Consider the following 22,972-nt stretch of genomic DNA (forward strand, 5'->3'; position numbering starts at 1 on the left):
CCGTCCTCTGAAATGGTCCATATTAGTTACATAGGTTAGTGTACCAAAGAAATAATACATTTTCATATACAGCTTCTTCATTTCTGTGTTCTGAGGGATTACCAGTTGTAAGAAATGCACTTGCCGGTACAGTGATTCCCTGGCTTTCTCTGGCCCGAGAAAGCTTTTCCTCTGAAGTGGGAACAGAAGTTGGACTGCTTCTGCTGAACTTCCTGAAAGCAGAGCTGGCGGGAGGAGGGACTTTTTGAGTGCTGGGAAAATTTGAGCTGGAAATTTGCATCGGCTGGACAGAGATTGCTTGGAGCAGCCAAAATATAATAACGGCCATGGCGCTCAAGTAAAGCAGAAAGCTTTTAGTATACACCTTTTGCACTCTTGTCAACGAAGCTGGGCTCTGTGAATGCTCACCCTACGCAAGAAAAGAGAACAGACTTTGCTGGTGACCTAAATATATCTCGCCTGATCGAGCACGATCGAGCTCTGAGTGAGCAGCTGTGCAATGGTCATCTTTACCAAAGGGTAGATGCTGCTTTTTCCAGTGTCACGCCCATGCTCTCAGGGCTGGAGGGAGGAGGGCTGCTTTTTGTTTTTACAGGCAAAAGGAAAGGCCCAGCCCTCAGAGCTTCTGCCAATGCAGATCCCAGCAGGTGCAAAATAAAGGCTCTCCCCCACCTTGCCAGCTGCAGATTGATCAGAAGACTGCTAGTCTAGTGTGTTGGGCCACTTTCTCTCTTCTGTGTATCGTCCCCTCTTATTACATAAACAGCATAAGAGGAATAAAGGAAGGAAGGAAGGAAGGAAGGAACAGTGTATCGCAAGCACCTTCCACCCTGATGTCAATGGGCCACCAACCTTCGGGATGAGGAGGAGACCTGTGAAGACAGTCAGAGCGTGCCGACTGGGGCATTCATTTGGCTCATACACCGACAAGGCTTTCAGCGGCAGGAACAAACTTCAGGAATAGGCATTCTTGGCCTCGAATCCTAAGGGGGGTGCAAACGCTGAGGACAATTCCGTCAAATGCTCAAAGGACCGTGGCTCGTTGGTCTAGGGGTATGATTCTCGCTTTGGGTGCGAGAGGTCCCGGGTTCAAATCCCGGACGAGCCCAATCAAGGTGGTTAACTTGAGCTCCTTTTTTTTGTTTTTTCAATGTTATTTTCATTGGACAGACTCTCTGGTTTTCTCGGTAAGCAGTAGTCGATGAACAATTCACTTCCTGAACCTCTTTGCGTGCCATGTCCTTGCGACAAGCACTTTGTGTTCTCTGTTAGCTCTCAGTAACATTCCTTGATTTGCTTGTGAGTTTTGGCCGTCCGATCTCAAAGTGGAAATATGTCCTTCCCTCTGTACGCTGCATAGGCCCTCAGCTGGCATACTTGTATATGTGCGCATGCTTGATAGGACGTATGTTTTAGGCTGGATTGTGTGAGCTTCAGGCGCAAGGCATTTGATTAGTCTTTAAGCAGGTCCACTTGCACTGCCCTTTGCACCTGTTCTCCCAGTCCCTACAAAGGTGAGCAAGCAGCTGTTTCTGTAGTGTAGTGGTTATCACGTTCGCCTCACACGCGAAAGGTCCCCGGTTCGAGACCGGGCAGAAACACTCTCTGCTGGCATTTTACACAAAATAGTTTTTTTCCCCTTTTGTCACACACAAATGTAAAGTATGAACTTATTTGCGTTCCCATGGAAATAGCATATGCTCTCAAGAGCTTGAGAAATACACTGGGAAGGCAAGCATCCTCACATGTATTCTGTATATGGGGCCAATAAAAAAATGCACGCGCTTGCATTTTGTGTATGTAATGTTGCAGAGCACAGAGAGGATTTATTTTCCCTACTGCTGGGTATTTGGGTCTCTGGGATCACAGTTGGGTCCGCTCCGTCCTCTGAAATGGTCCATATTAGTTACATAGGTTAGTGTACCAAAGAAATAATACATTTTCATATACAGCTTCTTCATTTCTGTGTTCTGAGGGATTACCAGTTGTAAGAAATGCACTTGCCGGTACAGTGATTCCCTGGCTTTCTCTGGCCCGAGAAAGCTTTTCCTCTGAAGTGGGAACAGAAGTTGGACTGCTTCTGCTGAACTTCCTGAAAGCAGAGCTGGCGGGAGGAGGGACTTTTTGAGTGCTGGGAAAATTTGAGCTGGAAATTTGCATCGGCTGGACAGAGATTGCTTGGAGCAGCCAAAATATAATAACGGCCATGGCGCTCAAGTAAAGCAGAAAGCTTTTAGTATACACCTTTTGCACTCTTGTCAACGAAGCTGGGCTCTGTGAATGCTCACCCTACGCAAGAAAAGAGAACAGACTTTGCTGGTGACCTAAATATATCTCGCCTGATCGAGCACGATCGAGCTCTGAGTGAGCAGCTGTGCAATGGTCATCTTTACCAAAGGGGAGATGCTGCTTTTTCCAGTGTCACGCCCATGCTCTCAGGGCTGGAGGGAGGAGGGCTGCTTTTTGTTTTTACAGGCAAAAGGAAAGGCCCAGCCCTCAGAGCTTCTGCCAATGCAGATCCCAGCAGGTGCAAAATAAAGGCTCTCCCCCACCTTGCCAGCTGCAGATTGATCAGAAGACTGCTAGTCTAGTGTGTTGGGCCACTTTCTCTCTTCTGTGTATCGTCCCCTCTTATTACATAAACAGCATAAGAGGAATAAAGGAAGGAAGGAAGGAAGGAAGGAAGGAACAGTGTATCGCAAGCACCTTCCACCCTGATGTCAATGGGCCACCAACCTTCGGGATGAGGAGGAGACCTGTGAAGACAGTCAGAGCGTGCCGACTGGGGCATTCATTTGGCTCATACACCGACAAGGCTTTCAGCGGCAGGAACAAACTTCAGGAATAGGCATTCTTGGCCTCGAATCCTAAGGGGGGTGCAAACGCTGAGGACAATTCCGTCAAATGCTCAAAGGACCGTGGCTCGTTGGTCTAGGGGTATGATTCTCGCTTTGGGTGCGAGAGGTCCCGGGTTCAAATCCCGGAAGAGCCCAATCAAGGTGGTTAACTTGAGCTCCTTTTTTTTGTTTTTTCAATGTTATTTTCATTGGACAGACTCTCTGGTTTTCTCGGTAAGCAGTAGTCGATGAACAATTCACTTCCTGAACCTCTTTGCGTGCCATGTCCTTGCGACAAGCACTTTGTGTTCTCTGTTAGCTCTCAGTAACATTCCTTGATTTGCTTGTGAGTTTTGGCCGTCCGATCTCAAAGTGGAAATATGTCCTTCCCTCTGTACGCTGCATAGGCCCTCAGCTGGCATACTTGTATATGTGCGCATGCTTGATAGGACGTATGTTTTAGGCTGGATTGTGTGAGCTTCAGGCGCAAGGCATTTGATTAGTCTTTAAGCAGGTCCACTTGCACTGCCCTTTGCACCTGTTCTCCCAGTCCCTACAAAGGTGAGCAAGCAGCTGTTTCTGTAGTGTAGTGGTTATCACGTTCGCCTCACACGCGAAAGGTCCCCGGTTCGAGACCGGGCAGAAACACTCTCTGCTGGCATTTTACACAAAATAGTTTTTTTCCCCTTTTGTCACACACAAATGTAAAGTATGAACTTATTTGCGTTCCCATGGAAATAGCATATGCTCTCAAGAGCTTGAGAAATACACTGGGAAGGCAAGCATCCTCACATGTATTCTGTATATGGGGCCAATAAAAAAATGCACGCGCTTGCATTTTGTGTATGTAATGTTGCAGAGCACAGAGAGGATTTATTTTCCCTACTGCTGGGTATTTGGGTCTCTGGGATCACAGTTGGGTCCGCTCCGTCCTCTGAAATGGTCCATATTAGTTAAATAGGTTAGTGTACCAAAGAAATAATACATTTTCATATACAGCTTCTTCATTTCTGTGTTCTGAGGGATTACCAGTTGTAAGAAATGCACTTGCCGGTACAGTGATTCCCTGGCTTTCTCTGGCCCGAGAAAGCTTTTCCTCTGAAGTGGGAACAGAAGTTGGACTGCTTCTGCTGAACTTCCTGAAAGCAGAGCTGGCGGGAGGAGGGACTTTTTGAGTGCTGGGAAAATTTGAGCTGGAAATTTGCATCGGCTGGACAGAGATTGCTTGGAGCAGCCAAAATATAATAACGGCCATGGCGCTCAAGTAAAGCAGAAAGCTTTTAGTATACACCTTTTGCACTCTTGTCAACGAAGCTGGGCTCTGTGAATGCTCACCCTACGCAAGAAAAGAGAACAGACTTTGCTGGTGACCTAAATATATCTCGCCTGATCGAGCCTGATCGAGCACGATCGAGCTCTGAGTGAGCAGCTGTGCAATGGTCATCTTTACCAAAGGGGAGATGCTGCTTTTTCCAGTGTCACGCCCATGCTCTCAGGGCTGGAGGGAGGAGGGCTGCTTTTTGTTTTTACAGGCAAAAGGAAAGGCCCAGCCCTCAGAGCTTCTGCCAATGCAGATCCCAGCAGGTGCAAAATAAAGGCTCTCCCCCACCTTGCCAGCTGCAGATTGATCAGAAGACTGCTAGTCTAGTGTGTTGGGCCACTTTCTCTCTTCTGTGTATCGTCCCCTCTTATTACATAAACAGCATAAGAGGAATAAAGGAAGGAAGGAAGGAAGGAAGGAACAGTGTATCGCAAGCACCTTCCACCCTGATGTCAATGGGCCACCAACCTTCGGGATGAGGAGGAGACCTGTGAAGACAGTCAGAGCGTGCCGACTGGGGCATTCATTTGGCTCATACACCGACAAGGCTTTCAGCGGCAGGAACAAACTTCAGGAATAGGCATTCTTGGCCTCGAATCCTAAGGGGGGTGCAAACGCTGAGGACAATTCCGTCAAATGCTCAAAGGACCGTGGCTCGTTGGTCTAGGGGTATGATTCTCGCTTTGGGTGCGAGAGGTCCCGGGTTCAAATCCCGGACGAGCCCAATCAAGGTGGTTAACTTGAGCTCCTTTTTTTTGTTTTTTCAATGTTATTTTCATTGGACAGACTCTCTGGTTTTCTCGGTAAGCAGTAGTCGATGAACAATTCACTTCCTGAACCTCTTTGCGTGCCATGTCCTTGCGACAAGCACTTTGTGTTCTCTGTTAGCTCTCAGTAACATTCCTTGATTTGCTTGTGAGTTTTGGCCGTCCGATCTCAAAGTGGAAATATGTCCTTCCCTCTGTACGCTGCATAGGCCCTCAGCTGGCATACTTGTATATGTGCGCATGCTTGATAGGACGTATGTTTTAGGCTGGATTGTGTGAGCTTCAGGCGCAAGGCATTTGATTAGTCTTTAAGCAGGTCCACTTGCACTGCCCTTTGCACCTGTTCTCCCAGTCCCTACAAAGGTGAGCAAGCAGCTGTTTCTGTAGTGTAGTGGTTATCACGTTCGCCTCACACGCGAAAGGTCCCCGGTTCGAGACCGGGCAGAAACACTCTCTGCTGGCATTTTACACAAAATAGTTTTTTTCCCCTTTTGTCACACACAAATGTAAAGTATGAACTTATTTGCGTTCCCATGGAAATAGCATATGCTCTCAAGAGCTTGAGAAATACACTGGGAAGGCAAGCATCCTCACATGTATTCTGTATATGGGGCCAATAAAAAAATGCACGCGCTTGCATTTTGTGTATGTAATGTTGCAGAGCACAGAGAGGATTTATTTTCCCTACTGCTGGGTATTTGGGTCTCTGGGATCACAGTTGGGTCCGCTCCGTCCTCTGAAATGGTCCATATTAGTTACATAGGTTAGTGTACCAAAGAAATAATACATTTTCATATACAGCTTCTTCATTTCTGTGTTCTGAGGGATTACCAGTTGTAAGAAATGCACTTGCCGGTACAGTGATTCCCTGGCTTTCTCTGGCCCGAGAAAGCTTTTCCTCTGAAGTGGGAACAGAAGTTGGACTGCTTCTGCTGAACTTCCTGAAAGCAGAGCTGGCGGGAGGAGGGACTTTTTGAGTGCTGGGAAAATTTGAGCTGGAAATTTGCATCGGCTGGACAGAGATTGCTTGGAGCAGCCAAAATATAATAACGGCCATGGCGCTCAAGTAAAGCAGAAAGCTTTTAGTATACACCTTTTGCACTCTTGTCAACGAAGCTGGGCTCTGTGAATGCTCACCCTACGCAAGAAAAGAGAACAGACTTTGCTGGTGACCTAAATATATCTCGCCTGATCGAGCACGATCGAGCTCTGAGTGAGCAGCTGTGCAATGGTCATCTTTACCAAAGGGGAGATGCTGCTTTTTCCAGTGTCACGCCCATGCTCTCAGGGCTGGAGGGAGGAGGGCTGCTTTTTGTTTTTACAGGCAAAAGGAAAGGCCCAGCCCTCAGAGCTTCTGCCAATGCAGATCCCAGCAGGTGCAAAATAAAGGCTCTCCCCCACCTTGCCAGCTGCAGATTGATCAGAAGACTGCTAGTCTAGTGTGTTGGGCCACTTTCTCTCTTCTGTGTATCGTCCCCTCTTATTACATAAACAGCATAAGAGGAATAAAGGAAGGAAGGAAGGAAGGAAGGAACAGTGTATCGCAAGCACCTTCCACCCTGATGTCAATGGGCCACCAACCTTCGGGATGAGGAGGAGACCTGTGAAGACAGTCAGAGCGTGCCGACTGGGGCATTCATTTGGCTCATACACCGACAAGGCTTTCAGCGGCAGGAACAAACTTCAGGAATAGGCATTCTTGGCCTCGAATCCTAAGGGGGGTGCAAACGCTGAGGACAATTCCGTCAAATGCTCAAAGGACCGTGGCTCGTTGGTCTAGGGGTATGATTCTCGCTTTGGGTGCGAGAGGTCCCGGGTTCAAATCCCGGACGAGCCCAATCAAGGTGGTTAACTTGAGCTCCTTTTTTTTGTTTTTTCAATGTTATTTTCATTGGACAGACTCTCTGGTTTTCTCGGTAAGCAGTAGTCGATGAACAATTCACTTCCTGAACCTCTTTGCGTGCCATGTCCTTGCGACAAGCACTTTGTGTTCTCTGTTAGCTCTCAGTAACATTCCTTGATTTGCTTGTGAGTTTTGGCCGTCCGATCTCAAAGTGGAAATATGTCCTTCCCTCTGTACGCTGCATAGGCCCTCAGCTGGCATACTTGTATATGTGCGCATGCTTGATAGGACGTATGTTTTAGGCTGGATTGTGTGAGCTTCAGGCGCAAGGCATTTGATTAGTCTTTAAGCAGGTCCACTTGCACTGCCCTTTGCACCTGTTCTCCCAGTCCCTACAAAGGTGAGCAAGCAGCTGTTTCTGTAGTGTAGTGGTTATCACGTTCGCCTCACACGCGAAAGGTCCCCGGTTCGAGACCGGGCAGAAACACTCTCTGCTGGCATTTTACACAAAATAGTTTTTTTCCCCTTTTGTCACACACAAATGTAAAGTATGAACTTATTTGCGTTCCCATGGAAATAGCATATGCTCTCAAGAGCTTGAGAAATACACTGGGAAGGCAAGCATCCTCACATGTATTCTGTATATGGGGCCAATAAAAAAATGCACGCGCTTGCATTTTGCGTATGTAATGTTGCAGAGCACAGAGAGGATTTATTTTCCCTACTGCTGGGTATTTGGGTCTCTGGGATCACAGTTGGGTCCGCTCCGTCCTCTGAAATGGTCCATATTAGTTACATAGGTTAGTGTACCAAAGAAATAATACATTTTCATATACAGCTTCTTCATTTCTGTGTTCTGAGGGATTACCAGTTGTAAGAAATGCACTTGCCGGTACAGTGATTCCCTGGCTTTCTCTGGCCCGAGAAAGCTTTTCCTCTGAAGTGGGAACAGAAGTTGGACTGCTTCTGCTGAACTTCCTGAAAGCAGAGCTGGCGGGAGGAGGGACTTTTTGAGTGCTGGGAAAATTTGAGCTGGAAATTTGCATCGGCTGGACAGAGATTGCTTGGAGCAGCCAAAATATAATAACGGCCATGGCGCTCAAGTAAAGCAGAAAGCTTTTAGTATACACCTTTTGCACTCTTGTCAACGAAGCTGGGCTCTGTGAATGCTCACCCTACGCAAGAAAAGAGAACAGACTTTGCTGGTGACCTAAATATATCTCGCCTGATCGAGCACGATCGAGCTCTGAGTGAGCAGCTGTGCAATGGTCATCTTTACCAAAGGGGAGATGCTGCTTTTTCCAGTGTCACGCCCATGCTCTCAGGGCTGGAGGGAGGAGGGCTGCTTTTTGTTTTTACAGGCAAAAGGAAAGGCCCAGCCCTCAGAGCTTCTGCCAATGCAGATCCCAGCAGGTGCAAAATAAAGGCTCTCCCCCACCTTGCCAGCTGCAGATTGATCAGAAGACTGCTAGTCTAGTGTGTTGGGCCACTTTCTCTCTTCTGTGTATCGTCCCCTCTTATTACATAAACAGCATAAGAGGAATAAAGGAAGGAAGGAAGGAAGGAAGGAACAGTGTATCGCAAGCACCTTCCACCCTGATGTCAATGGGCCACCAACCTTCGGGATGAGGAGGAGACCTGTGAAGACAGTCAGAGCGTGCCGACTGGGGCATTCATTTGGCTCATACACCGACAAGGCTTTCAGCGGCAGGAACAAACTTCAGGAATAGGCATTCTTGGCCTCGAATCCTAAGGGGGGTGCAAACGCTGAGGACAATTCCGTCAAATGCTCAAAGGACCGTGGCTCGTTGGTCTAGGGGTATGATTCTCGCTTTGGGTGCGAGAGGTCCCGGGTTCAAATCCCGGACGAGCCCAATCAAGGTGGTTAACTTGAGCTCCTTTTTTTTGTTTTTTCAATGTTATTTTCATTGGACAGACTCTCTGGTTTTCTCGGTAAGCAGTAGTCGATGAACAATTCACTTCCTGAACCTCTTTGCGTGCCATGTCCTTGCGACAAGCACTTTGTGTTCTCTGTTAGCTCTCAGTAACATTCCTTGATTTGCTTGTGAGTTTTGGCCGTCCGATCTCAAAGTGGAAATATGTCCTTCCCTCTGTACGCTGCATAGGCCCTCAGCTGGCATACTGGTATATGTGCTCATGCTTGATAGGACGTATGTTTTAGGCTGGATTGTGTGAGCTTCAGGCGCAAGGCATTTGATTAGTCTTTAAGCAGGTCCACTTGCACTGCCCTTTGCACCTGTTCTCCCAGTCCCTACAAAGGTGAGCAAGCAGCTGTTTCTGTAGTGTAGTGGTTATCACGTTCGCCTCACACGCGAAAGGTCCCCGGTTCGAGACCGGGCAGAAACACTCTCTGCTGGCATTTTACACAAAATAGTTTTTTTCCCCTTTTGTCACACACAAATGTAAAGTATGAACTTATTTGCGTTCCCATGGAAATAGCATATGCTCTCAAGAGCTTGAGAAATACACTGGGAAGGCAAGCATCCTCACATGTATTCTGTATATGGGGCCAATAAAAAAATGCACGCGCTTGCATTTTGTGTATGTAATGTTGCAGAGCACAGAGAGGATTTATTTTCCCTACTGCTGGGTATTTGGGTCTCTGGGATCACAGTTGGGTCCGCTCCGTCCTCTGAAATGGTCCATATTAGTTACATAGGTTAGTGTACCAAAGAAATAATACATTTTCATATACAGCTTCTTCATTTCTGTGTTCTGAGGGATTACCAGTTGTAAGAAATGCACTTGCCGGTACAGTGATTCCCTGGCTTTCTCTGGCCCGAGAAAGCTTTTCCTCTGAAGTGGGAACAGAAGTTGGACTGCTTCTGCTGAACTTCCTGAAAGCAGAGCTGGCGGGAGGAGGGACTTTTTGAGTGCTGGGAAAATTTGAGCTGGAAATTTGCATCGGCTGGACAGAGATTGCTTGGAGCAGCCAAAATATAATAACGGCCATGGCGCTCAAGTAAAGCAGAAAGCTTTTAGTATACACCTTTTGCACTCTTGTCAACGAAGCTGGGCTCTGTGAATGCTCACCCTACGCAAGAAAAGAGAACAGACTTTGCTGGTGACCTAAATATATCTCGCCTGATCGAGCACGATCGAGCTCTGAGTGAGCAGCTGTGCAATGGTCATCTTTACCAAAGGGGAGATGCTGCTTTTTCCAGTGTCACGCCCATGCTCTCAGGGCTGGAGGGAGGAGGGCTGCTTTTTGTTTTTACAGGCAAAAGGAAAGGCCCAGCCCTCAGAGCTTCTGCCAATGCAGATCCCAGCAGGTGCAAAATAAAGGCTCTCCCCCACCTTGCCAGCTGCAGATTGATCAGAAGACTGCTAGTCTAGTGTGTTGGGCCACTTTCTCTCTTCTGTGTATCGTCCCCTCTTATTACATAAACAGCATAAGAGGAATAAAGGAAGGAAGGAAGGAAGGAAGGAACAGTGTATCGCAAGCACCTTCCACCCTGATGTCAATGGGCCACCAACCTTCGGGATGAGGAGGAGACCTGTGAAGACAGTCAGGGCGTGCCGACTGGGGCATTCATTTGGCTCATACACCGACAAGGCTTTCAGCGGCAGGAACAAACTTCAGGAATAGGCATTCTTGGCCTCGAATCCTAAGGGGGGTGCAAACGCTGAGGACAATTCCGTCAAATGCTCAAAGGACCGTTGGTCTAGGGGTATGATTCTCGCTTTGGGTGCGAGAGGTCCCGGGTTCAAATCCCGGACGAGCCCAATCAAGGTGGTTAACTTGAGCTCCTTTTTTTTGTTTTTTCAATGTTATTTTCATTGGACAGACTCTCTGGTTTTCTCGGTAAGCAGTAGTCGATGAACAATTCACTTCCTGAACCTCTTTGCGTGCCATGTCCTTGCGACAAGCACTTTGTGTTCTCTGTTAGCTCTCAGTAACATTCCTTGATTTGCTTGTGAGTTTTGGCCGTCCGATCTCAAAGTGGAAATATGTCCTTCCCTCTGTACGCTGCATAGGCCCTCAGCTGGCATACTTGTATATGTGCGCATGCTTGATAGGACGTATGTTTTAGGCTGGATTGTGTGAGCTTCAGGCGCAAGGCATTTGATTAGTCTTTAAGCAGGTCCACTTGCACTGCCCTTTGCACCTGTTCTCCCAGTCCCTACAAAGGTGAGCAAGCAGCTGTTTCTGTAGTGTAGTGGTTATCACGTTCCCCTCACACGCGAAAGGTCCCCGGTTCGAGACCGGGCAGAAACACTCTCTGCTGGCATTTTACACAAAATAGTTTTTTTCCCCTTTTGTCACACACAAATGTAAAGTATGAACTTATTTGCGTTCCCATGGAAATAGCATATGCTCTCAAGAGCTTGAGAAATACACTGGGAAGGCAAGCATCCTCACATGTATTCTGTATATGGGGCCAATAAAAAAATGCACGCGCTTGCATTTTGTGTATGTAATGTTGCAGAGCACAGAGAGGATTTATTTTCCCTACTGCTGGGTATTTGGGTCTCTGGGATCACAGTTGGGTCCGCTCCGTCCTCTGAAATGGTCCATATTAGTTACATAGGTTAGTGTACCAAAGAAATAATACATTTTCATATACAGCTTCTTCATTTCTGTGTTCTGAGGGATTACCAGTTGTAAGAAATGCACTTGCCGGTACAGTGATTCCCTGGCTTTCTCTGGCCCGAGAAAGCTTTTCCTCTGAAGTGGGAACAGAAGTTGGACTGCTTCTGCTGAACTTCCTGAAAGCAGAGCTGGCGGGAGGAGGGACTTTTTGAGTGCTGGGAAAATTTGAGCTGGAAATTTGCATCGGCTGGACAGAGATTGCTTGGAGCAGCCAAAATATAATAACGGCCATGGCGCTCAAGTAAAGCAGAAAGCTTTTAGTAAACACCTTTTGCACTCTTGTCAACGAAGCTGGGCTCTGTGAATGCTCACCCTACGCAAGAAAAGAGAACAGACTTTGCTGGTGACCTAAATATATCTCGCCTGATCGAGCACGATCGAGCTCTGAGTGAGCAGCTGTGCAATGGTCATCTTTACCAAAGGGGAGATGCTGCTTTTTCCAGTGTCACGCCCATGCTCTCAGGGCTGGAGGGAGGAGGGCTGCTTTTTGTTTTTACAGGCAAAAGGAAAGGCCCAGCCCTCAGAGCTTCTGCCAATGCAGATCCCAGCAGGTGCAAAATAAAGGCTCTCCCCCACCTTGCCAGCTGCAGATTGATCAGAAGACTGCTAGTCTAGTGTGTTGGGCCACTTTCTCTCTTCTGTGTATCGTCCCCTCTTATTACATAAACAGCATAAGAGGAATAAAGGAAGGAAGGAAGGAAGGAAGGAACAGTGTATCGCAAGCACCTTCCACCCTGATGTCAATGGGCCACCAACCTTCGGGATGAGGAGGAGACCTGTGAAGACAGTCAGAGCGTGCCGACTGGGGCATTCATTTGGCTCATACACCGACAAGGCTTTCAGCGGCAGGAACAAACTTCAGGAATAGGCATTCTTGGCCTCGAATCCTAAGGGGGGTGCAAACGCTGAGGACAATTCCGTCAAATGCTCAAAGGACCGTGGCTCGTTGGTCTAGGGGTATGATTCTCGCTTTGGGTGCGAGAGGTCCCGGGTTCAAATCCCGGAAGAGCCCAATCAAGGTGGTTAACTTGAGCTCCTTTTTTTTGTTTTTTCAATGTTATTTTCATTGGACAGACTCTCTGGTTTTCTCGGTAAGCAGTAGTCGATGAACAATTCACTTCCTGAACCTCTTTGCGTGCCATGTCCTTGCGACAAGCACTTTGTGTTCTCTGTTAGCTCTCAGTAACATTCCTTGATTTGCTTGTGAGTTTTGGCCGTCCGATCTCAAAGTGGAAATATGTCCTTCCCTCTGTACGCTGCATAGGCCCTCAGCTGGCATACTTGTATATGTGCGCATGCTTGATAGGACGTATGTTTTAGGCTGGATTGTGTGAGCTTCAGGCGCAAGGCATTTGATTAGTCTTTAAGCAGGTCCACTTGCACTGCCCTTTGCACCTGTTCTCCCAGTCCCTACAAAGGTGAGCAAGCAGCTGTTTCTGTAGTGTAGTGGTTATCACGTTCGCCTCACACGCGAAAGGTCCCCGGTTCGAGACCGGGCAGAAACACTCTCTGCTGGCATTTTACACAAAATAGTTTTTTTCCCCTTTTGTCACACACAAATGTAAAGTATGAACTTATTTGCGTTCCCATGGAAATAGCATATGCTCTCAAGAGCTTGAGAAATACACTGGGAAGGCAAGCATCCTCACATGTATTCTGTATATGGGGCCAATAAAAAAATGCACGCGCTTGCATTTTGTGTATGTAATGTTGCAGAGCACAGAGAGGATTTATTTTCCCTACTGCTGGGTATTTGGGTCTCTGGGATCACAGTTGGGTCCGCTCCGTCCTCTGAAATGGTCCATATTAGTTACATAGGTTAGTGTACCAAAGAAATAATACATTTTCATATACAGCTTCTTCATTTCTGTGTTCTGAGGGATTACCAGTTGTAAGAAATGCACTTGCCGGTACAGTGATTCCCTGGCTTTCTCTGGCCCGAGAAAGCTTTTCCTCTGAAGTGGGAACAGAAGTTGGACTGCTTCTGCTGAACTTCCTGAAAGCAGAGCTGGCGGGAGGAGGGACTTTTTGAGTGCTGGGAAAATTTGAGCTGGAAATTTGCATCGGCTGGACAGAGATTGCTTGGAGCAGCCAAAATATAATAACGGCCATGGCGCTCAAGTAAAGCAGAAAGCTTTTAGTATACACCTTTTGCACTCTTGTCAACGAAGCTGGGCTCTGTGAATGCTCACCCTACGCAAGAAAAGAGAACAGACTTTGCTGGTGACCTAAATATATCTCGCCTGATCGAGCACGATCGAGCTCTGAGTGAGCAGCTGTGCAATGGTCATCTTTACCAAAGGGGAGATGCTGCTTTTTCCAGTGTCACGCCCATGCTCTCAGGGCTGGAGGGAGGAGGGCTGCTTTTTGTTTTTACAGGCAAAAGGAAAGGCCCAGCCCTCAGAGCTTCTGCCAATGCAGATCCCAGCAGGTGCAAAATAAAGGCTCTCCCCCACCTTGCCAGCTGCAGATTGATCAGAAGACTGCTAGTCTAGTGTGTTGGGCCACTTTCTCTCTTCTGTGTATCGTCCCCTCTTATTACATAAACAGCATAAGAGGAATAAAGGAAGGAAGGAAGGAAGGAAGGAACAGTGTATCGCAAGCACCTTCCACCCTGATGTCAATGGGCCACCAACCTTCGGGATGAGGAGGAGACCTGTGAAGACAGTCAGAGCGTGCCGACTGGGGCATTCATTTGGCTCATACACCGACAAGGCTTTCAGCGGCAGGAACAAACTTCAGGAATAGGCATTCTTGGCCTCGAATCCTAAGGGGGGTGCAAACGCTGAGGACAATTCCGTCAAATGCTCAAAGGACCGTGGCTCGTTGGTCTAGCGGTATGATTCTCGCTTTGGGTGCGAGAGGTCCCGGGTTCAAATCCCGGACGAGCCCAATCAAGGTGGTTAACTTGAGCTCCTTTTTTTGTTTTTTCAATGTTATTTTCATTGGACAGACTCTCTGGTTTTCTCGGTAAGCAGTAGTCGATGAACAATTCACTTCCTGAACCTCTTTGCGTGCCATGTCCTTGCGACAAGCACTTTGTGTTCTCTGTTAGCTCTCAGTAACATTCCTTGATTTGCTTGTGAGTTTTGGCCGTCCGATCTCAAAGTGGAAATATGTCCTTCCCTCTGTACGCTGCATAGGCCCTCAGCTGGCATACTGGTATATGTGCTCATGCTTGATAGGACGTATGTTTTAGGCTGGATTGTGTGAGCTTCAGGCGCAAGGCATTTGATTAGTCTTTAAGCAGGTCCACTTGCACTGCCCTTTGCACCTGTTCTCCCAGTCCCTACAAAGGTGAGCAAGCAGCTGTTTCTGTAGTGTAGTGGTTATCACGTTCGCCTCACACGCGAAAGGTCCCCGGTTCGAGACCGGGCAGAAACACTCTCTGCTGGCATTTTACACAAAATAGTTTTTTTCCCCTTTTGTCACACACAAATGTAAAGTATGAACTTATTTGCGTTCCCATGGAAATAGCATATGCTCTCAAGAGCTTGAGAAATACACTGGGAAGGCAAGCATCCTCACATGTATTCTGTATATGGGGCCAATAAAAAAATGCACGCGCTTGCATTTTGTGTATGTAATGTTGCAGAGCACAGAGAGGATTTATTTTCCCTACTGCTGGGTATTTGGGTCTCTGGGATCACAGTTGGGTCCGCTCCGTCCTCTGAAATGGTCCATATTAGTTACATAGGTTAGTGTACCAAAGAAATAATACATTTTCATATACAGCTTCTTCATTTCTGTGTTCTGAGGGATTACCAGTTGTAAGAAATGCACTTGCCGGTACAGTGATTCCCTGGCTTTCTCTGGCCCGAGAAAGCTTTTCCTCTGAAGTGGGAACAGAAGTTGGACTGCTTCTGCTGAACTTCCTGAAAGCAGAGCTGGCGGGAGGAGGGACTTTTTGAGTGCTGGGAAAATTTGAGCTGGAAATTTGCATCGGCTGGACAGAGATTGCTTGGAGCAGCCAAAATATAATAACGGCCATGGCGCTCAAGTAAAGCAGAAAGCTTTTAGTATACACCTTTTGCACTCTTGTCAACGAAGCTGGGCTCTGTGAATGCTCACCCTACGCAAGAAAAGAGAACAGACTTTGCTGGTGACCTAAATATATCTCGCCTGATCGAGCACGATCGAGCTCTGAGTGAGCAGCTGTGCAATGGTCATCTTTACCAAAGGGGAGATGCTGCTTTTTCCAGTGTCACGCCCATGCTCTCAGGGCTGGAGGGAGGAGGGCTGCTTTTTGTTTTTACAGGCAAAAGGAAAGGCCCAGCCCTCAGAGCTTCTGCCAATGCAGATCCCAGCAGGTGCAAAATAAAGGCTCTCCCCCACCTTGCCAGCTGCAGATTGATCAGAAGACTGCTAGTCTAGTGTGTTGGGCCACTTTCTCTCTTCTGTGTATCGTCCCCTCTTATTACATAAACAGCATAAGAGGAATAAAGGAAGGAAGGAAGGAAGGAAGGAACAGTGTATCGCAAGCACCTTCCACCCTGATGTCAATGGGCCACCAACCTTCGGGATGAGGAGGAGACCTGTGAAGACAGTCAGGGCGTGCCGACTGGGGCATTCATTTGGCTCATACACCGACAAGGCTTTCAGCGGCAGGAACAAACTTCAGGAATAGGCATTCTTGGCCTCGAATCCTAAGGGGGGTGCAAACGCTGAGGACAATTCCGTCAAATGCTCAAAGGACCGTTGGTCTAGGGGTATGATTCTCGCTTTGGGTGCGAGAGGTCCCGGGTTCAAATCCCGGACGAGCCCAATCAAGGTGGTTAACTTGAGCTCCTTTTTTTTGTTTTTTCAATGTTATTTTCATTGGACAGACTCTCTGGTTTTCTCGGTAAGCAGTAGTCGATGAACAATTCACTTCCTGAACCTCTTTGCGTGCCATGTCCTTGCGACAAGCACTTTGTGTTCTCTGTTAGCTCTCAGTAACATTCCTTGATTTGCTTGTGAGTTTTGGCCGTCCGATCTCAAAGTGGAAATATGTCCTTCCCTCTGTACGCTGCATAGGCCCTCAGCTGGCATACTTGTATATGTGCGCATGCTTGATAGGACGTATGTTTTAGGCTGGATTGTGTGAGCTTCAGGCGCAAGGCATTTGATTAGTCTTTAAGCAGGTCCACTTGCACTGCCCTTTGCACCTGTTCTCCCAGTCCCTACAAAGGTGAGCAAGCAGCTGTTTCTGTAGTGTAGTGGTTATCACGTTCCCCTCACACGCGAAAGGTCCCCGGTTCGAGACCGGGCAGAAACACTCTCTGCTGGCATTTTACACAAAATAGTTTTTTTCCCCTTTTGTCACACACAAATGTAAAGTATGAACTTATTTGCGTTCCCATGGAAATAGCATATGCTCTCAAGAGCTTGAGAAATACACTGGGAAGGCAAGCATCCTCACATGTATTCTGTATATGGGGCCAATAAAAAAATGCACGCGCTTGCATTTTGTGTATGTAATGTTGCAGAGCACAGAGAGGATTTATTTTCCCTACTGCTGGGTATTTGGGTCTCTGGGATCACAGTTGGGTCCGCTCCGTCCTCTGAAATGGTCCATATTAGTTACATAGGTTAGTGTACCAAAGAAATAATACATTTTCATATACAGCTTCTTCATTTCTGTGTTCTGAGGGATTACCAGTTGTAAGAAATGCACTTGCCGGTACAGTGATTCCCTGGCTTTCTCTGGCCCGAGAAAGCTTTTCCTCTGAAGTGGGAACAGAAGTTGGACTGCTTCTGCTGAACTTCCTGAAAGCAGAGCTGGCGGGAGGAGGGACTTTTTGAGTGCTGGGAAAATTTGAGCTGGAAATTTGCATCGGCTGGACAGAGATTGCTTGGAGCAGCCAAAATATAATAACGGCCATGGCGCTCAAGTAAAGCAGAAAGCTTTTAGTATACACCTTTTGCACTCTTGTCAACGAAGCTGGGCTCTGTGAATGCTCACCCTACGCAAGAAAAGAGAACAGACTTTGCTGGTGACCTAAATATATCTCGCCTGATCGAGCACGATCGAGCTCTGAGTGAGCAGCTGTGCAATGGTCATCTTTACCAAAGGGGAGATGCTGCTTTTTCCAGTGTCACGCCCATGCTCTCAGGGCTGGAGGGAGGAGGGCTGCTTTTTGTTTTTACAGGCAAAAGGAAAGGCCCAGCCCTCAGAGCTTCTGCCAATGCAGATCCCAGCAGGTGCAAAATAAAGGCTCTCCCCCACCTTGCCAGCTGCAGATTGATCAGAAGACTGCTAGTCTAGTGTGTTGGGCCACTTTCTCTCTTCTGTGTATCGTCCCCTCTTATTACATAAACAGCATAAGAGGAATAAAGGAAGGAAGGAAGGAAGGAAGGAACAGTGTATCGCAAGCACCTTCCACCCTGATGTCAATGGGCCACCAACCTTCGGGATGAGGAGGAGACCTGTGAAGACAGTCAGAGCGTGCCGACTGGGGCATTCATTTGGCTCATACACCGACAAGGCTTTCAGCGGCAGGAACAAACTTCAGGAATAGGCATTCTTGGCCTCGAATCCTAAGGGGGGTGCAAACGCTGAGGACAATTCCGTCAAATGCTCAAAGGACCGTGGCTCGTTGGTCTAGGGGTATGATTCTCGCTTTGGGTGCGAGAGGTCCCGGGTTCAAATCCCGGAAGAGCCCAATCAAGGTGGTTAACTTGAGCTCCTTTTTTTTGTTTTTTCAATGTTATTTTCATTGGACAGACTCTCTGGTTTTCTCGGTAAGCAGTAGTCGATGAACAATTCACTTCCTGAACCTCTTTGCGTGCCATGTCCTTGCGACAAGCACTTTGTGTTCTCTGTTAGCTCTCAGTAACATTCCTTGATTTGCTTGTGAGTTTTGGCCGTCCGATCTCAAAGTGGAAATATGTCCTTCCCTCTGTACGCTGCATAGGCCCTCAGCTGGCATGCTTGTATATGTGCGCATGCTTGATAGGACGTATGTTTTAGGCTGGATTGTGTGAGCTTCAGGCACAAGGCATTTGATTAGTCTTTAAGCAGGTCCACTTGCACTGCCCTTTGCACCTGTTCTCCCAGTCCCTACAAAGGTGAGCAAGCAGCTGTTTCTGTAGTGTAGTGGTTATCACGTTCGCCTCAGTTCGCCTCACACGCGAAAGGTCCCCGGTTCGAGACCGGGCAGAAACACTCTCTGCTGGCATTTTACACAAAATAGTTTTTTTCCCCTTTTGTCACACACAAATGTAAAGTATGAACTTATTTGCGTTCCCATGGAAATAGCATATGCTCTCAAGAGCTTGAGAAATACACTGGGAAGGCAAGCATCCTCACATGTATTCTGTATATGGGGCCAATAAAAAAATGCACGCGCTTGCATTTTGTGTATGTAATGTTGCAGAGCACAGAGAGGATTTATTTTCCCTACTGCTGGGTATTTGGGTCTCTGGGATCACAGTTGGGTCCGCTCCGTCCTCTGAAATGGTCCATATTAGTTACATAGGTTAGTGTACCAAAGAAATAATACATTTTCATATACAGCTTCTTCATTTCTGTGTTCTGAGGGATTACCAGTTGTAAGAAATGCACTTGCCGGTACAGTGATTCCCTGGCTTTCTCTGGCCCGAGAAAGCTTTTCCTCTGAAGTGGGAACAGAAGTTGGACTGCTTCTGCTGAACTTCCTGAAAGCAGAGCTGGCGGGAGGAGGGACTTTTTGAGTGCTGGGAAAATTTGAGCTGGAAATTTGCATCGGCTGGACAGAGATTGCTTGGAGCAGCCAAAATATAATAACGGCCATGGCGCTCAAGTAAAGCAGAAAGCTTTTAGTATACACCTTTTGCACTCTTGTCAACGAAGCTGGGCTCTGTGAATGCTCACCCTACGCAAGAAAAGAGAACAGACTTTGCTGGTGACCTAAATATATCTCGCCTGATCGAGCACGATCGAGCTCTGAGTGAGCAGCTGTGCAATGGTCATCTTTACCAAAGGGGAGATGCTGCTTTTTCCAGTGTCACGCCCATGCTCTCAGGGCTGGAGGGAGGAGGGCTGCTTTTTGTTTTTACAGGCAAAAGGAAAGGCCCAGCCCTCAGAGCTTCTGCCAATGCAGATCCCAGCAGGTGCAAAATAAAGGCTCTCCCCCACCTTGCCAGCTGCAGATTGATCAGAAGACTGCTAGTCTAGTGTGTTGGGCCACTTTCTCTCTTCTGTGTATCGTCCCCTCTTATTACATAAACAGCATAAGAGGAATAAAGGAAGGAAGGAAGGAAGGAAGGAACAGTGTATCGCAAGCACCTTCCACCCTGATGTCAATGGGCCACCAACCTTCGGGATGAGGAGGAGACCTGTGAAGACAGTCAGAGCGTGCCGACTGGGGCATTCATTTGGCTCATACACCGACAAGGCTTTCAGCGGCAGGAACAAACTTCAGGAATAGGCATTCTTGGCCTCGAATCCTAAGGGGGGTGCAAACGCTGAGGACAATTCCGTCAAATGCTCAAAGGACCGTGGCTCGTTGGTCTAGGGGTATGATTCTCGCTTTGGGTGCGAGAGGTCCCGGGTTCAAATCCCGGACGAGCCCAATCAAGGTGGTTAACTTGAGCTCCTTTTTTTTGTTTTTTCAATGTTATTTTCATTGGACAGACTCTCTGGTTTTCTCGGTAAGCAGTAGTCGATGAACAATTCACTTCCTGAACCTCTTTGCGTGCCATGTCCTTGCGACAAGCACTTTGTGTTCTCTGTTAGCTCTCAGTAACATTCCTTGATTTGCTTGTGAGTTTTGGCCGTCCGATCTCAAAGTGGAAATATGTCCTTCCCTCTGTACGCTGCATAGGCCCTCAGCTGGCATACTTGTATATGTGCGCATGCTTGATAGGACGTATGTTTTAGGCTGGATTGTGTGAGCTTCAGGCGCAAGGCATTTGATTAGTCTTTAAGCAGGTCCACTTGCACTGCCCTTTGCACCTGTTCTCCCAGTCCCTACAAAGGTGAGCAAGCAGCTGTTTCTGTAGTGTAGTGGTTATCACGTTCCCCTCACACGCGAAAGGTCCCCGGTTCGAGACCGGGCAGAAACACTCTCTGCTGGCATTTTACACAAAATAGTTTTTTTCCCCTTTTGTCACACACAAATGTAAAGTATGAACTTATTTGCGTTCCCATGGAAATAGCATATGCTCTCAAGAGCTTGAGAAATACACTGGGAAGGCAAGCATCCTCACATGTATTCTGTATATGGGGCCAATAAAAAAATGCACGCGCTTGCATTTTGTGTATGTAATGTTGCAGAGCACAGAGAGGATTTATTTTCCCTACTGCTGGGTATTTGGGTCTCTGGGATCACAGTTGGGTCCGCTCCGTCCTCTGAAATGGTCCATATTAGTTACATAGGTTAGTGTACCAAAGAAATAATACATTTTCATATACAGCTTCTTCATTTCTGTGTTCTGAGGGATTACCAGTTGTAAGAAATGCACTTGCCGGTACAGTGATTCCCTGGCTTTCTCTGGCCCGAGAAAGCTTTTCCTCTGAAGTGGGAACAGAAGTTGGACTGCTTCTGCTGAACTTCCTGAAAGCAGAGCTGGCGGGAGGAGGGACTTTTTGAGTGCTGGGAAAATTTGAGCTGGAAATTTGCATCGGCTGGACAGAGATTGCTTGGAGCAGCCAAAATATAATAACGGCCATGGCGCTCAAGTAAAGCAGAAAGCTTTTAGTATACACCTTTTGCACTCTTGTCAACGAAGCTGGGCTCTGTGAATGCTCACCCTACGCAAGAAAAGAGAACAGACTTTGCTGGTGACCTAAATATATCTCGCCTGATCGAGCACGATCGAGCTCTGAGTGAGCAGCTGTGCAATGGTCATCTTTACCAAAGGGGAGATGCTGCTTTTTCCAGTGTCACGCCCATGCTCTCAGGGCTGGAGGGAGGAGGGCTGCTTTTTGTTTTTACAGGCAAAAGGAAAGGCCCAGCCCTCAGAGCTTCTGCCAATGCAGATCCCAGCAGGTGCAAAATAAAGGCTCTCCCCCACCTTGCCAGCTGCAGATTGATCAGAAGACTGCTAGTCTAGTGTGTTGGGCCACTTTCTCTCTTCTGTGTATCGTCCCCTCTTATTACATAAACAGCATAAGAGGAATAAAGGAAGGAAGGAAGGAAGGAAGGAACAGTGTATCGCAAGCACCTTCCACCCTGATGTCAATGGGCCACCAACCTTCGGGATGAGGAGGAGACCTGTGAAGACAGTCAGAGCGTGCCGACTGGGGCATTCATTTGGCTCATACACCGACAAGGCTTTCAGCGGCAGGAACAAACTTCAGGAATAGGCATTCTTGGCCTCGAATCCTAAGGGGGGTGCAAACGCTGAGGACAATTCCGTCAAATGCTCAAAGGACCGTGGCTCGTTGGTCTAGGGGTATGATTCTCGCTTTGGGTGCGAGAGGTCCCGGGTTCAAATCCCGGACGAGCCCAATCAAGGTGGTTAACTTGAGCTCCTTTTTTTTGTTTTTTCAATGTTATTTTCATTGGACAGACTCTCTGGTTTTCTCGGTAAGCAGTAGTCGATGAACAATTCACTTCCTGAACCTCTTTGCGTGCCATGTCCTTGCGACAAGCACTTTGTGTTCTCTGTTAGCTCTCAGTAACATTCCTTGATTTGCTTGTGAGTTTTGGCCGTCCGATCTCAAAGTGGAAATATGTCCTTCCCTCTGTACGCTGCATAGGCCCTCAGCTGGCATACTTGTATATGTGCGCATGCTTGATAGGACGTATGTTTTAGGCTGGATTGTGTGAGCTTCAGGCGCAAGGCATTTGATTAGTCTTTAAGCAGGTCCACTTGCACTGCCCTTTGCACCTGTTCTCCCAGTCCCTACAAAGGTGAGCAAGCAGCTGTTTCTGTAGTGTAGTGGTTATCACGTTCGCCTCACACGCGAAAGGTCCCCGGTTCGAGACCGGGCAGAAACACTCTCTGCTGGCATTTTACACAAAATAGTTTTTTTCCCCTTTTGTCACACACAAATGTAAAGTATGAACTTATTTGCGTTCCCATGGAAATAGCATATGCTCTCAAGAGCTTGAGAAATACACTGGGAAGGCAAGCATCCTCACATGTATTCTGTATATGGGGCCAATAAAAAAATGCACGCGCTTGCATTTTGTGTATGTAATGTTGCAGAGCACAGAGAGGATTTATTTTCCCTACTGCTGGGTATTTGGGTCTCTGGGATCACAGTTGGGTCCGCTCCGTCCTCTGAAATGGTCCATATTAGTTACATAGGTTAGTGTACCAAAGAAATAATACATTTTCATATACAGCTTCTTCATTTCTGTGTTCTGAGGGATTACCAGTTGTAAGAAATGCACTTGCCGGTACAGTGATTCCCTGGCTTTCTCTGGCCCGAGAAAGCTTTTCCTCTGAAGTGGGAACAGAAGTTGGACTGCTTCTGCTGAACTTCCTGAAAGCAGAGCTGGCGGGAGGAGGGACTTTTTGAGTGCTGGGAAAATTTGAGCTGGAAATTTGCATCGGCTGGACAGAGATTGCTTGGAGCAGCCAAAATATAATAACGGCCATGGCGCTCAAGTAAAGCAGAAAGCTTTTAGTATACACCTTTTGCACTCTTGTCAACGAAGCTGGGCTCTGTGAATG

At 47.4% G+C, this 22,972-nt stretch overlaps 15 non-coding genes across 15 annotated transcripts; all 15 read left to right on the plus strand.

Moving 5' to 3' along the window:
• Positions 1 to 1,036: 1,036 nt before the first annotated feature.
• TRNAP-UGG (transfer RNA proline (anticodon UGG)) lies at positions 1,037 to 1,108 on the plus strand. The gene has a single exon. It is a non-coding gene; the product is annotated as a tRNA-Pro (tRNA).
• A 420-nt stretch (positions 1,109 to 1,528) lies between these two features.
• TRNAV-CAC (transfer RNA valine (anticodon CAC)) lies at positions 1,529 to 1,601 on the plus strand. The gene has a single exon. It is a non-coding gene; the product is annotated as a tRNA-Val (tRNA).
• A 1,811-nt stretch (positions 1,602 to 3,412) lies between these two features.
• Positions 3,413 to 3,485, plus strand: TRNAV-CAC (transfer RNA valine (anticodon CAC)). The gene has a single exon. It is a non-coding gene; the product is annotated as a tRNA-Val (tRNA).
• A 1,325-nt stretch (positions 3,486 to 4,810) lies between these two features.
• Positions 4,811 to 4,882, plus strand: TRNAP-UGG (transfer RNA proline (anticodon UGG)). Its single transcript has one exon. It is a non-coding gene; the product is annotated as a tRNA-Pro (tRNA).
• Positions 4,883 to 5,302: 420 nt separating this feature from the next.
• Positions 5,303 to 5,375, plus strand: TRNAV-CAC (transfer RNA valine (anticodon CAC)). Its single transcript has one exon. It is a non-coding gene; the product is annotated as a tRNA-Val (tRNA).
• Positions 5,376 to 6,690: 1,315 nt separating this feature from the next.
• On the plus strand, positions 6,691 to 6,762 carry TRNAP-UGG (transfer RNA proline (anticodon UGG)). The gene has a single exon. It is a non-coding gene; the product is annotated as a tRNA-Pro (tRNA).
• A 420-nt stretch (positions 6,763 to 7,182) lies between these two features.
• TRNAV-CAC (transfer RNA valine (anticodon CAC)) lies at positions 7,183 to 7,255 on the plus strand. Its single transcript has one exon. It is a non-coding gene; the product is annotated as a tRNA-Val (tRNA).
• A 1,315-nt stretch (positions 7,256 to 8,570) lies between these two features.
• Positions 8,571 to 8,642, plus strand: TRNAP-UGG (transfer RNA proline (anticodon UGG)). The gene has a single exon. It is a non-coding gene; the product is annotated as a tRNA-Pro (tRNA).
• A 420-nt stretch (positions 8,643 to 9,062) lies between these two features.
• TRNAV-CAC (transfer RNA valine (anticodon CAC)) lies at positions 9,063 to 9,135 on the plus strand. The gene has a single exon. It is a non-coding gene; the product is annotated as a tRNA-Val (tRNA).
• A 3,680-nt stretch (positions 9,136 to 12,815) lies between these two features.
• TRNAV-CAC (transfer RNA valine (anticodon CAC)) lies at positions 12,816 to 12,888 on the plus strand. The gene has a single exon. It is a non-coding gene; the product is annotated as a tRNA-Val (tRNA).
• A 1,315-nt stretch (positions 12,889 to 14,203) lies between these two features.
• Positions 14,204 to 14,275, plus strand: TRNAP-UGG (transfer RNA proline (anticodon UGG)). The gene has a single exon. It is a non-coding gene; the product is annotated as a tRNA-Pro (tRNA).
• Positions 14,276 to 14,694: 419 nt separating this feature from the next.
• On the plus strand, positions 14,695 to 14,767 carry TRNAV-CAC (transfer RNA valine (anticodon CAC)). Its single transcript has one exon. It is a non-coding gene; the product is annotated as a tRNA-Val (tRNA).
• A 5,078-nt stretch (positions 14,768 to 19,845) lies between these two features.
• TRNAP-UGG (transfer RNA proline (anticodon UGG)) lies at positions 19,846 to 19,917 on the plus strand. Its single transcript has one exon. It is a non-coding gene; the product is annotated as a tRNA-Pro (tRNA).
• A 1,808-nt stretch (positions 19,918 to 21,725) lies between these two features.
• On the plus strand, positions 21,726 to 21,797 carry TRNAP-UGG (transfer RNA proline (anticodon UGG)). Its single transcript has one exon. It is a non-coding gene; the product is annotated as a tRNA-Pro (tRNA).
• A 420-nt stretch (positions 21,798 to 22,217) lies between these two features.
• On the plus strand, positions 22,218 to 22,290 carry TRNAV-CAC (transfer RNA valine (anticodon CAC)). Its single transcript has one exon. It is a non-coding gene; the product is annotated as a tRNA-Val (tRNA).
• Positions 22,291 to 22,972: the final 682 nt, after the last annotated feature.

This window comes from Ambystoma mexicanum, chromosome 2q (genome assembly GCF_040938575.1).
Source record: "Ambystoma mexicanum isolate Mex_15411 chromosome 2q, UKY_AmexF1_1, whole genome shotgun sequence".
NCBI lineage: Eukaryota > Metazoa > Chordata > Amphibia > Caudata > Ambystomatidae > Ambystoma > Ambystoma mexicanum.